The 14,899-nt window shown below is 43.3% G+C and overlaps 1 long non-coding RNA gene across 1 annotated transcript in view; it reads left to right on the forward strand.

Moving 5' to 3' along the window:
- The first annotated feature begins 12,166 nt into the window (after nt 1-12,166).
- LOC309554365 overlaps nt 12,167-14,899 on the forward strand; it is a 161,393-nt gene continuing 158,660 nt past the window's right edge. Inside the window, exon 1 of the long non-coding RNA XR_014225229.1 lies at nt 12,167-12,249. This is a non-coding gene — a long non-coding RNA (uncharacterized lncRNA). The remainder of the gene's footprint in view (nt 12,250-14,899) is intronic.

A 14,899-nucleotide genomic window follows, 5' to 3' on the forward strand; every position in this document is an offset into this window, starting at 1 on the left:
CCCACTGTTCTCTATGGGGGAATCGAATGGGAATGGACTGTCTGTCTGTTCTCATCTGATCCCATCCAATCCAATTGGCTGAACGGATGGAAAATAGGGTTTCCATCCATCCAGATTTGACAGATCGGATGTCAGTGGACATGTCTTCACTGACATCCGATGCCCCATAGAGATGCATGGGGCATCCATTCAGATCCGCCAAAAAAACGGACGGGCAGATCTGAACGGTCCGCCTGTGTGAAAGGGGCCTTAAAGTGAAACTTTAGTCAGAAAATTAAATCCTGTTTGATCACTTCATGATGGTCCCTTTTGCAGGTATAACAATGTCGAACATTAAAAATAAGTGCCTTTACTGTTTAAAATCCAGTAATACACCAGGATCGATTTACTAAAACCAGAGAGTGCAAAATCTGGTGCAGCACTGCATAGAAACCAATCAGCTTCCAGGTTTTTGTCAAACCTTATTTGAACAAGCTGACATTAGAAGCTGATTGGCTACCAAGCAAAACTGCCCTAGATGCTGAATTCTCCGGTTTTACTAAATCATTCCCACTCACCCTGCTTTTCTCATGTTCAGTTGCTTTCTATTTTTCAGCACTGTGTCGAACATCAGAGCCACTTGAAGCAATTCTGCTGACAGCTCAAAGAACAACTGCTGCTTGGGGCTCTGAGTTTCAGCAAAATGGCAGTCCTCAGCGAGAAGAAACAGGACCAATGCTGAAGGTAATTTTTTTAACAACATTTTATTGAAACTTGTCAAACAGTACAGAGGTAAAGTAGTGCAATTGACAATACAACAAACCAAGAATAACAGTGTGGGCCTAGCACTTGAAATCATAACTCTGGTGAGGAGCAAGTCTCAAATCTTTCTTTTCTCATGTAAATATTACGAACAGTTTAGAAGTGCCCGTCCCTTCGGGGTCAGGCGTTTTTCAAGCAAGTGGGGATAGGGGGGGTGGGGGAGAGGGTAGGAAAGGTAGGAGAGGTGGGGGAGGGTGAGGGGGGGAGTAGAAGTGCTAAAATGAACCTGGAATATGGAAAAAAATAGGGTGAAGCAATGTGTGGAGTCATGTAGCTGAGTAGACTAGAAAAATATACAGGCAATAAGGTAACATTTGAGTAGTAATAAGTTCCCAGTCAGAGGTATTAACCAATCAAATCAAGCGGAATGCATGAGGGCTAGGTAGTGAGCAGCAAGGGGAGTAGTTGAGGATTCAGATCCCCCGTGGCGGAGGGCGGTGAGGTGAGGCCAAGGTCTGGCCTGAGTCCATCCCACTTTTTCAGGGGTCTGGAGGAGTGTCGGTGGGAACTCATAGAAGTGTCCAGTTGTTCCAGTTTCCAGAGTGCAAGAAGATCTGCTCTAATGTCAGCGAGAGTGGGAGGAGAGGCGTCAATCCAGTGCTTTAGAATGGCCCTGCGGGCAACCATGTAACAGGTGGCAAGCCAGGGTTTAAAGTGAAGCAGAGAGGCTTTGCGGTGGGAGGGTATAGCAGTGAGTTGAGTGTCCAAATTGCCAAAGAGCAGAGCATAAACGTCTTTGGGGAGAGTACAGTTTACCAGGCGGGAGGCAAAGAGAAGGAGTTTATCCCAAAAGGTAGATATAGAGGGGCATTCCCAAAATTTGTGAAGTAGGGTGGGGTGAAGAGATTTACACAACGTACAGAAATGGTGTCGTTGATCAGGTGAGGCACGGAGATGGGGGAGATAGGCCCTGTGTAAGATCTTAAATTGTTGTTCCTTCCAAAATTCATTCCGTATATGACGACACGTGTATTGATATCCTTGTAGTGCATATTGTTGAGCAAGAGGTGAGTTCAATGCCTTAATCCAAGGTGAAGCGATTGGTGAAGCGATTTGCGAAGCAACTGAGTGGAGACTGTCCGCATTGAGAGGATGGTATAGGTGCGAGATTTTGTGTTTCCGTGAAAAAATCCAGGTGTCCATTAGAGATGCTTTGAACCTTAATGATTTGGAGGAGCAGAGAGAGTTTGCAAAACTGAGACATTGCTGTACAAACAAGTGGTGCTGGGGGAGGACTCCATAAAGCTTGGAAAGATCCGCTAGAGAGAGGGGGGCTCCAGAGATGGGATCATATAATTGGGAGAGTTTGGTTAGGCCCCGTGGTGACCAAGTAGAGCAGAAGCGTTGGTGATGGGCTTGGTGAAACAAGGGGTGTCCTTGGATGGGCAGGAACTGAGATATATTCATAGGAACGTGTAGCTGTTTACAAACTGCCCTCCATGCCGCAATAGTATCTCTTAGTAACAAGTTGGATCTAAGATGAGGCGGCAAGTCCCTATGAGCACAGTGCAACAGTGAGGTCAGATCGTAAGGAGCCACCATATTTTGTTCCAACTCATAGTTGGTATATTTAGATTCTTGTCATATCCAGTTCAGGCTTCCCCGTAACAGGCTGGCCAGGTTGTATAACCTTATGTTTGGAAGCCCTATCCCTCCCTCCCGTTTTGTGAGGAATAATTTGTTGAGTGCTATCCTAGATCGGCGTCTGTTCCACAGAAAGGAGGTAAGGGCCTTTTGAAGCCTCTGAACATCCTTGTGTTGTAGAAGGAGTGGGATGGTTTGGAGAGGATACAACAGTTTAGGGAAACCTGACATACGAAAGAGGTGGCATCTTCCGAAGAAGGATATGGGAAGGGATTTCCAGTTGGAAAGGTCGGCAACTAGCCTATCGATAGTGGGAGACAAGTTAAGTCGGTATATGGATGAGGGGTGGGGACCTATTTTGATCCCTAGATAAGTGATATGGGTCTTGGCCAATTTGGTCCTAGTCGTGTTCAGAGGTAGGATTTCGCTCTTTGAAAAGTTTATACGTAGACCAGAACATTGACGAAAGGACTCAAATATTGATTGAATAATAGGGAGGTCGTGGGGGGGATCCGAGGTGAAAACAAGGACATCATCCGCAAAGAGTGCGGAACGAAGCTCCATGTCTCCTACCCGAATCCCCCGCAACTGTGAGTGGAAGGTGAGAATCCTGGAGAGGGGTTCCAATGCCAGGTTAAAGAGTAGAGGGGATAGGGGGCAGCCCTGTCTGGTTCCTTTGAATAAGCGGAAGGGCTGGGAGGAGAGCCCTGCGGCCACAATCTGGGCAGACAGGGGGGCATACATTGCTTGAATCAGGTGGAGAAATGGACCGGAAAAACCAAATTTTCTCAGGACCAACTCCAGCCATCGGAAACTGACATTATCAAAGGCCTTTTCGGCATCTAGGGTGATAATGGCAGAGTCCAAATCAGGTTTAGCTTTTGCCGTTTCTAGAGCAACCAGAACCTTCCGAATATTCGAAGTGGCCGAACGTCCCTGTGTAAAGCCTGACTGGGCTGGGTGGATAATGGTAGGGAGGAAAGAGACCAGACGGTTAGCTATCACTTTTGAGAGTAGTTTAGAATCCAGGTTAAGAAGGGAGATAGGGCGGAAGGAGCCGGGGTCCAAAGGGTCTTTCCCTTTTTTCGGAATTAGCTTGATGTGGGCCTGGAAGCCCGTGGGAAGATAAGGGTGTCCCTGCCAAATATGGTTAAAGACTTTGCATAGGGTGGGAGCTATTGTAGGGGCCATAAGTGTATAAAAGTCGGAGGTGTAGCCGTCCGGACCGGGGGATTTCCCAGGGGGCAAAGTGTTAATAGAGGCCAGAACCTCATCTATTGTGATAGGGGCGTTTAGAAACTCCAGGTGTTCATCGGAGACCTTAGGTAGTTGTGCGTTAGTAAGAAATTCAGAGGCCACAGCCTCGTCTATAGGGTCAGGACTATAAAGCGTGCAGTAGAATTGCTCCAGAACCTTAACTATTGCATCTGGGGAGTCCACCACTGTGCCCTGAGGGTCCCTGAGAGCGGGAATGTGTGTCTGAGTGTGGGGAGGTTTGCAAAGGGAGGCTAAAAGCTTTCCCGGCTTGTTCCCAAAACTGCCAGTTGCGGAATGAGGAGTGGAGGCTCTCCTGCGCCTCGGCCAACTGTTTAAATCGAAGTTTAGCAACTTTCCAGTTTTCCCTGTTGATAGGAGTATTAGACTGGTTAAGTTCAGTCTGCGCCTGCCGCAGACTCGAACTGGCCGTCTGATAGGCAGCGTTTATCCTTTTTTTGTAGGCCGTGGCATAGGAGAGGACCCGACCCCTCAAAACGGCTTTACCAGTCTCCCAAAGGAGGGTCGGGGAACAATCCGGTGTGGAGTTATGGGTCAGGAAATCCTGCCACGTGTCGTGTAAAATGGTACGGATGTCCTTATCTTTAGCAAGATAAGATGGGAACCTCCACGTTTTTTTACCGGGGGCGGAAGGTGTGAAGGAAACCGCGACTGATGCTGGGGCGTGATCCGATATCACTATGTCATGAATGTGGGAATGTGAGATAAAGGGTAGCAAGGGGTCGTTTGCGAACACATAGTCTATACGTGTCAACGTGTTGTGGGGGTGCGAGAAAAATGAGAATTCCCTGTCTATCGGATGGGACAATCTCCACGTATCAGTGAGGGAAAGGCTAGTGGCAAAAGAGGACAGAGGGGTAGGCTGGGAGGTTGCAGAGGACCGGGAGGGAACAGAGCTTCCCGCCCTATCCTCTTGAGGGTCCATACATTGATTGAAGTCCCCCACCATCAAGAGTGGAAGGTGGAGGTAGGGTGCAAGAAGCGGAGTGAGGGACTGAAAAAAGGATTAAGGAGGGGAGTTGTGAGCATATATGCCCACCAAAGTCCATGTCTGCTGGAGTGTTTGTAAGTGGAGAACAGCTACACGGCCATGTTCGTCAAAGTGGGAGGAGATGAGGACGCTAGGGTTGCGTTTGTGAATAAGTATGATAGCTCCGCCCTTACCTTTGACCGCTGGGGATCCAAAGACTTGACCCACCCACAGTTTTTTCATGCGATGAGGATCTTCTTCACGCAAGTGTGATTCCTGCAGGACCGCCACATCCGCCTTCAGGCGTCTGAGATGCCGAAGAACGGCCATGCGTTTGTGAGGGGACCTGAGGCCCTTTACATTCCAAGTTACTAATGTCATATTAGGGACCGGGACTGGATACGACTAGACGGCAGATAATAACACCTAGAAAGAAACATGGTTACAACAACATGACTCCACACTTCATAGTCCATGAGGCAAAAGAAAACAGGAAGGGAGATGAGACAGGAGGGTAGGCTAGGGAAGAGGGTCAGGGAGGCCCTATCAGAGCCCAAACATAGCTGTCCCGAAGGACGCAAAACAGGAAGCCCGTGCTTCGCTTTTTTCCACATGTAGCAGAAATCATCGTGAGGAACAGTGTTACCGGATTCTTTGCGTAGTGCCCTGGAAAGGGATTGGTCCGTGCTCCATGACCCACGGGAGATCAGTAGAGTAGGGTTAGCGAGTATAAGCAGCCAGGAAGCAGATTCCGGTGAGACTGTGCTCTAATGATAAGAGAAATCATTCTCAAACGTTACTCTAGGAGAGCACCTGAGAATAGCCTTCCCCATAAACTAAAATTAGTGCAAACAACTTAAGCATACAATTAACATACTAAACAGGCAAAACATTTGGGGGAGCATACCCATGTATTTCTAAAGCTGCTGCAGCTATGAACCAAAAGACATGTATATTAAAAAAGAATAGTGCGCAAATGCAAAAGAAATAACTACCAAATCTGAAGACAATCCATAAGTAAAAATGGGGGTTTGGTCCCACCATATGGCCATATCGTGCTCAAGCCCACTACTGCGTCAAAGTACCCCATTATCAGTGGGTCCTACACTATCCATGAAAAAGAGATGAATCCAGCCATTCTAACCCTTGGAGATAATACTCCTTGCTGGGAAGGATGTGCAAATGCACTACAGGGGACTCCTCCTATATCCAATTGATGGTGGACACTGATTGAGTACAGGTGTGTGTGGGGGGGTGGGGAGGGTTGCTCAACCTCGATAGTCTGGTCAGACCGAATACATAATAAACAGGCAAAAAATTTGGGGGAGCATACCCATGTATTTCTAAAGCTGCTGCAGCTATGAACCAAAAGACATGTATATTAAAAAAGAATAGTGCGCAAATGCAAAAGAAATAACTACCAAATCTGAAGACAATCCATTATTTAAAATGGGGGTTTGGTCCCACCATATGGCCATATCGTGCTCAAGCCCACTACTGCGTCAAAGTACCCCATTATCAGTGGGTCCTACACTATCCATGAAAAAGAGATGAATCCAGCCATTCTAACCCTTGGAGATAATACTCCTTGCTGGGAAGGATGTGCAAATGCACTACAGGGGACTCCTCCTATATCCAATTGATGGTGGACACTGATTGAGTACAGGTGTGTGTGGGGGGGTGGGGAGGGTTGCTCAAAATCGATAGTCTGGTCAGACCGAATACATAATAAACAGGCAAAAAATTTGGGGGAGCATACCCATGTATTTCTAAAGCTGCTGCAGGTTGAGCAACCCTCCCCACCCCCCCACACACACCTGTACTCAATCAGTGTCCACCATCAATTGGATATAGGAGGAGTCCCCTGTAGTGCATTTGCACATCCTTCCCAGCAAGGAGTATTATCTCCAAGGGTTAGAATGGCTGGATTCATCTCTTTTTCATGGATAGTGTAGGACCCACTGATAATGGGGTACTTTGACGCAGTAGTGGGCTTGAGCACGATATGGCCATATGGTGGGACCAAACCCCCATTTTTACTTATGGATTGTCTTCAGATTTGGTAGTTATTTCTTTTGCATTTGCGCACTATTCTTTTTTAATATACAATTAACATACGCAAACTGGAGTATTGAACTTAGGAGAGTGGTGAAAAACAACCGCTGCTGGAGGAGAGAGCGGTTAAATTAACACTCAGACTGGCTGTGCCAGAATATGAGAGGATGTTTCTCAACATAGAGTCGGTCAGCGGGTGCGAGATCTGGACCTATGTCCTGAGAGCCTTTGTTTCTTGGCTGAGCCCCTCCGTGGACTCCTTTGTTCCCAGGTTCCTGGGGAACGTTGGGGATGATGACCAGAGGAGGAATCCAGGTTGATATGTAAAGCGGATTGGAGGTAATGGGTGGCTTCCTCCGGATAAGTGAATGATTTGACTTCCCCAGTGGCATCCGTTATACGAAGTGTGGCAGGATAGGTTAAAGCAAACTTTATGGACTTGGCATACAATGCCTGGCAAATCGGCTGAAACGCTTTCCTGCGTTTAGAGACCTCTTGGGAATAGTCAGCAAAGATGAGCAGCTTGTGACCATCAATTTGGAGGCCCTTGAAGTTGCGGAATGACTTCAAAATGTGTTGCCTGTCAGCGTAGTTTAGATACCTGACTATTACAGGACGTGGAGATCTCCTTTCATTAGAGGGGGGGGCCAATCCTGTGTGCCCTTTCAACTGTACAAGGAGAAATGATCCCCAGGGCTGCAGGGATGCGAGACATGCATATGTCTGTGAGGGAGTCTATTTGAAAGGATTCAGGCAGGCCAATCACTCTCAGGTTATTCCTTCTGGAACGATTTTCTAAATCGTCCAGCTTCTCCAGGATATATCACTGGGTCTGTCTAGCCTGCTGATCCAGTGAGAAGGAGCCTTGGACCTCCTCCTCTATGTCCGAAAGCCTGTGCTCCAGCTCTGTCAGCCTATGGGAGTGTTCCCCTAGCTCCCGCCGGAGCTGAGCCATCCCCGTGGATATGGCCTTGTCCACCGCCGCTGTGATGGTCGGGGACAGCAACGCTGCTACTGCCTGAGCGAGCGATGCGACCTGTGCCTCCGGGATAGGATATGAGGCAGAGATTTGTGGGGAAGGAGGAGTCGGCTGGGCCGTGTCCGCCATGTCGATGGCGCCTGAGGCCTGGTCCGGAGCGGGAGGCCTGTTCGGCGGAGCGGCCGGGGGGGGCCGTGTAAAACAAATTTGTCCATGCCTACCGAGTCCACAAGGATGTCGGGTGGTGTCCCGGGGGTCGGATGACTCAGATGGGCGATGGATGCAGGCGAGTGAGATGCGATGTCCGGAGCCGCTGTTCCGCGCTGCCTGCTACATGGGCGCCGGAACCGGGAGTTTACTGAAGGTAATTTAAAGCACACACTAGTTTTGGTATCATAATTATTCATGCAGAATGTATGTTTTTTTCTAAAGAACATTATTTTTCATCAAGTTGTTATGGGTAAAGTTCCACTTTAACTATTTAGTTCCTACAGGTAAGAGCAAATTCAGAATTAAAATATTATTTCAATTATCCATTATATCTACATTAAAATATTATCTATCATTCCTTCCATTTTTTTTTTAGAATTGATTTAGCAATGTTTTGTGGATGTTTTCATTTTCTTTATAACATAGTCACAGCTATAAATCTACAGATTCATTCACATGGGCATCAAAAATGTTAGTTACAGCTGCGTAAAGCATGTGGTTTATATACATCTGTACACAGCAGTATAGAAAGCTACAAGCCTTTTCACGCAGGTGCATCTTGCAATCTAGCAATCCTGTGTAACTAAAAGGCAGGCTGATCCACCAGCTGGCTTCTATACAATTTTTGGGCAATTTTTTGGGCATTTTATCAAGGCACCCCTAAAGAAACCTGAAGGCACCCTAGTACTAAAATGATGTTTTACACTGTACACAGTAAACATTTGCGATATAATTTACATGTGTACACCTCACAGTGTACACGGACCCTACTGGTCACCGCCATGCCTCAGGGCCAATGTGTAAATGTCAACAATGTGTAGGGAGTAGCACCTCTCTGGTGGTTATTGCCAATTCATGTTTACTTGTCAGCTCTGAAAAATTAATTAATGTGGTTGTATAGGAAAATAATGATCTTCACCAGCGCACCTTGGGTATAGGGATAATTGTGTCTTTTGTTTGCATAAAACTACATACATCTTAGGTCATTGTACTAATGTGTGTTGACAAAGGTCCTTATTTTTCTATGAATGCATGGTGGCACCATCCACTAATTCAGCATAACACCCTGCTGCACAATGATGGGCAAGCTTGTAAGGAGTGCAACAGATACAATACAACTACTCATTGTGGCAGTGCATTTGCAGTCAAGATCATTTATTTATATATTTATTACAGGTTTTGACAAAGTATATAGTATCAACAATTTTACTCAGTGCTTTACATACTGAACATACACAGTAGTTCCAGCCCTCATAAAACTTACAGTCTAAAGTCTCTTAATCACACACACAAACACACACACACACACACAATGGCTAATTTGGGGGGAAAAAAATATTCAAGCCAGGGATCTCAGACTTTTAAGGCAGAACATTCTACGCATGAATGACTCATTATCGTCAATAGTATATGATCAGCAGCGTTTGTGCCATTGGCTCCACATTATTGATATATGCATGTGTTCCTGACCATCAGCAACTTCAAATAGGGTCCATTTATGCCGTGTGCTGTATATGTGTAAACATTAGCAGAAATGTGTACAGCATACGGACAACTTTCCCTCCCACTGGCCGGGAGGGAGGGTGTGCACAGGGGAAGGCATTGCCAATATAGCCAGCAATGAAACATTCAGGTACCTGTCTCTGACCGGTACATACATTAGGTGCAAGCATCGTCACTTTCAGTGCTGTGCCCTGATGAAACTTTAAATGAGATTACATCCCTACTGTGAGTAATAATAATGGCAATGTATACTGGTGTAGGAATATTTTTACTGGAAAAGACTGAGTAAAGTGAAAAATATAGGGCATGATGGATGGAGTTAAATGCTAGAGAGTATAAAGGGAAACTTCTTTAAGGAGGCAAAAGAGATGGGACTGGAGTGGAGGTTCACTTCTCAGCAGGACAATGATCACCAGTTAGGGAGTAATTTAAACCAAGGATTTAAATGTCCTAGAATTCACTAGCTGAAGCTCAGGTCTCTATCCAAATGAAAATTTGTGAGATGATTTGAAAAGTGCTGTTTACTGAAACAGCTTTTATCTGGATCTGACGAAGCTACAGCAATTTTATCAAGTATAATGGGCAAACATTACAAATATAGATATGCAAAGTTGGAAGAGACTTACCTTCAAAGATTTGTAGCTGTAATTGCAGCCAGTGATATCTCTACCTCGGGGATAAAAGTATAACTAAATGCAAACTTTTTTTTTTTACATTTTGGATAGAGTGGAGATGGATTTGAATGTGTGTCAGGTTTTTATTGCTGTCTGTGCTCCCCTTAGTGAGATTTACCCTCTCTAGCTGTCCTGTTTAGCATTACCATTGAAAGTAAAAGTAAAAGTAAAAGTAAAAGAAAATTCCACATTTTGGGTTCTCCCCAGAAAAGTAAAACCTTCCAATGGGGACACTAGTTCTGGTGACCTGGATTTTCTCTCATTTCCTGTTTGGTTATGGGACAGGAAGTGAAGGGAAATCTCTGCAACAGATGGCTAAAAAAAAAAAAAATATGACAGGGATTATAACCCTCCCTTTGCACTATCCAAAATGACATCCCCCCCTCCCGCCGCCTTCCCCTAGGAGACCCAAGCACCCAGTCGGCACGTCCGCTGGTTGGATGGAGTCCCAATCAAAGCCGGAAGTGGCTTAGATCGGGTCTCCGATGATGTAACCCGGAGGTTAAAACCTGTGTTAAAATTAAAAAATAAATAAAATAAATAGGAAAAAAAAAATGTGGCCGCCCCCGTCGCCGTTAGCTCGTGCACGAAAGAAAACGTATATGGAAGTCACGCCGCAAATTAAATTGCTGTTCAAACCACACATGAGGTATCGCCGCGATCACCAGAGCATGAGCAATAATTTAAAAAAAGAGCTACACTCTAACTCTAAACTGGTAACCGTTAAAAAATTTTAAAGCGTTGCCTATGGAGATTTTTATTGACCGCAGGTGTGTGCAATTTTAAACCGTAACATGTTGGGTATCTATTTACTCGGCGTGACATCATCTTTCACAATATACAAAAAAAATGGGCTAACTTTTCTGTTTAGTTTTTTTAAATGCAGTGAATTGTGATTTTTCGTAATTTTTCCCCCAAAAAAATGGCGTTTGAAAGACCTCTGCGCAAATACTGCGTGACAAAAAATATTGCAATGACCGCCATTTTATTCTCCAGAGTCTTTGCTAAAAAAAAATATATAATGTTTGGGGGTTTAAAGTAGTTTTCTAGCAAAAAATACTGATTTAAACTTGTAAACAAAAAGTGTCAAAAATAGGCTTAGTGTTAAAGTGTTTAAATACGGCTTTTTGTTTAAAGACATAGTGCAACACATAGATCAGAATTCAGAGGGTCCATACTCAACCGGCTGATTTTCAATCAGTGTATACCCAGTTTAAATCTAGAATACCTACTACCCTGTTACCCCTTTACCTACGTACTTGGTCAGATTGAAACATTTTCATGTTGTGTTTATCTGTCAGGTAATTTCTAGATGCTGACAAGTGTGCTTTATTATATAAGTTCTTTCTTTATATGTTAAATGTTGTTCTACTAATGTGTGAGTAGAATCTGCTCTTCAAGGTTCTAGCTGAAGGAGTTTATCTAAGCTTTTTTTATGTCCTTCAAAAAGTTCTGGTGGCATTACAATTAGTGGAGTACAGTAAGGTAGCTATTGGTGTGCACGGTCACATCTATAGTCTGTAAGCTGCTATACACAGTTTAGAGCTAATACATCTATAGCATATAAAGTTTATAAGCTTTTCAATTGAAATGTTCTTTCTTGTCAGCATGACCAATCCTACACCAAGCTGCCAGTAATTATATTTTTCTGTTAATCTATCTTTATACTAAAAGTTTTCCAGCAAGGCATTTTCTTGGGGGGTGAGAGAACATGTGCTGTACTTAACAAATAATGTTTCCATCTCAGTTATAAAGCTCCGCAATTCGGAAAAATCATAGAAAAACAGCTTATGTGCAGAGCATATTTTATTTTGTATTATTGCTATTATTAATATTATTTTTAGTGAACACTGGGTGGTGCTCACTAGACTATTCTATTGCCCTTCTGGAAATAAGCCACAGATGAACATGTACCATCCAGTGTGCTATTTCCAATGTAACGCTCTTTTATTCTGCCTCAGCGGGGATATCTCCCCCTGGGTCTTTGGAAACAGAATGTTTTCCTATCTGCTGATTTACTGTTGAGGGGAAAAGAAAAGATTAATGTTTCTGCCAAGCCCCAACAGGTTCACAGAAAACACTCACTGGAAAGTGGGTCTATTTTGTTGTGTTGTATGCTTTTCTGTGTGGGAAGACTGGCATGTTTTTAATCAGATGTGAAACACAGGCTTGGCAGGTCGAATGGATTAGCCTCTCCTGTAAGTAACTCTGTCTACTTTAGTCAACAGCGTAACAATTTTTTCTAACATCTCACACTTAAGGTTGTCGTTTTTAACTTCATCAATTTAATAGGCCCTGGAGGTGTTTTGATCACTGAGGATAGAAGACATTTAATCATATTTTCTTTCTGCTTATTTCTCTGGTAAGTCTTGGATTTGAGGAACAGATATATTGCAGAGCAACATATTTTTACTGTTGATCAGAAATGACAAGTCTGATGCCAAGTCATTGATAAAAAAAAAAAAAAAAAATCATGTTTTAATTTGTAAAATATCTTTTTTGCAATTTCAATATTTTTACTGAAACATATTTTTTGCCTTCTTTTCATTTTGATATAAATACTTTAATATTTTTGCCTTTATTTCAGTGTAATGATTTGCAGTAAAAAGACAATGCAAACAGTAAACAAAAAAAAAACACAGCTCTAAAATAATACCTGGATATCTTTAGGACCCTTGGCAAATTGGCTTAAAACTCCTTAAACATAGAGGCTTTTTGGTTATGTAAATGATTTTTAACTCAATACATCAACATATGTCCACTATCTCGTAAATTGCAGTAGAGCCAGAAGCACCATTTATATTTTGTACAGTGAAATGTCCTGGCCTGTTTTCATATCATCTTGCTTCAGGTATTGCTACCTTAAAGTACAGTAAAACCTTGGATTGAGAGTACCTTGGTTTGAGAGCGTTTTGCAAGACAAGCAAATTGTTTTTAAAAATTTTGACTTGATAAACAAGTGATATCTTGATATAGAAGTAGCGTCACATCACAACTGAGTATAAAAGAGAAGAGAGGCGCCCCTAAGTGTAGCAATATGGTTACATTTAATGAAGGTTCAACATTTAGCAACTCACATGGTTGATGATTAAAACAGGCACATCTAATTATGCAGGCATGCAGGGTAAAGCTGTCCACATGGATTGTCCTCTGCACCACCATCAATGTCATCCCTTCCACGCTGTTCTCCACGAGCGCTTCAAGCCTCACTTTCAGATCGCTCTACTGCAGGGTAGTCTTCCCAGTCACAATTGCAGACTAACAGCGGTGAGAGCCGGCGGTGCAGAGGATGGTCTATGTGGACTGCTTTACCCCAGAGGCCTACATACTTAGATGTGCCTCTTTTAATCATCAACCATGTGAGTTGCTAAATGTTGTACCTTCATTAAATGTAACCATATTGCTACACTTACAGGTGCCTCTCTTCTCTTGTATGCACTGTAGCTCCTGCTGGATTTTGCTTCCAATCCCCCTTTGGACGCTGCCACTTGTAGATGGACATTATTATACAAAAACTATCACATTGCTATAATCTTTTTACATGGATTATAAACTGAAGGACTTATGAATAAATGGTTGTGGAACGAATCATCTGAGTTTCCATTATTTCTTATGAAGAATTTCGCTTTGATATACGAGTGCTTTGGATTACAAGCATGTTTCCATAACAAATTATGCTCACAATTCAAGGATTTACTGCATATGTAAACACCAACAGCAAACTCTATTTTCCCCCTTTTTGTATATTAAATAATGAAAGTGTTTTATTGTACTTGAAATGCAGGAAAAAAAAAAAACAATTACCTATTAACCCAGCCAAAATCTCTGCACTGTCATTAGTCAGCATTGTTCCTACAGAATACCTCCCCTTATGTTATGGAGATGAGGAAAGAATGTAGTATAGTTTTAATACATTTCTTGTCCTAGGATGGCCTTACTGCACATCCAAAGATACAGTACAGTAAGTGAGCATTGTTACTATAACACAGGAACGGCATTACTGGCAGGGCCACCAAGTAAAAATAAAAGAAAAAGAAGCTAGAAAAAGGAAACTATTGTGGCCACAACATCTAAGGACAGGTATGCTGGAATATATTCAAATGTTGTTTCTTGGGTTTATATACAATTTAAACGACCATGTTACCAGAAACATAAAGAAGTGGTACGGCTTGCCCTGTACTTGAGGCTCTTTACCTAGATCTTCTGTAAAGTTCCCTGGGTGTCAGTGTTGCAATAAACCAATACCTTAACAGTGCTAATTTTAGGTTCTAAAAAATGATCCTATCTATGGGAGTGTTGCAGCATCAAAATAACTACTGATAGTCTCCCCAGGACTTTTCTAGCATTATGTCGAACACATACATTTTCTCTTTCACACTAGTGATCAAGCAGCGGAGAGTCTATAGCATGGCATAATAGCTCCCATGCTGCTGCATGTTGCTGACTCCCCAAAACCATTAAACACAAGAAACAGTTGTTTTATTCGAATATTCTCTAGAACTGCTACATTTTACATAAACCAGCTTATCTTGCAGTATATATTAATGCTTTTCATTATTTTTTTTTTCCGCTTAATTGAATAAGCTTCATTGTATTTTAGTTTATTATAAATAATCAAATATATGTGATTATTTAGAAAATAGCATTTATTGGTTTCCTAAAGTGACACTAAACTCTGGTTTAACTCCTTTACGACCGTCCGCCGCAGGTGTACTGCGGCTGGCAGCCGCTCCTGGGCAAATCGTCGTACATGTACGGCGCTCGCTCTCTGGAGTCTCGGGGCCGGCACGCTTCCACCCCCGCTCATCAGCGGGGAAGCTGATGCATGTGTCAGGTGGCTCTGATTGC

This window comes from Pelophylax lessonae (genome assembly GCF_965119305.1).
Source record: "Pelophylax lessonae genome assembly, chromosome: 4".
NCBI classification, from domain to species: domain Eukaryota; kingdom Metazoa; phylum Chordata; class Amphibia; order Anura; family Ranidae; genus Pelophylax; species Pelophylax lessonae.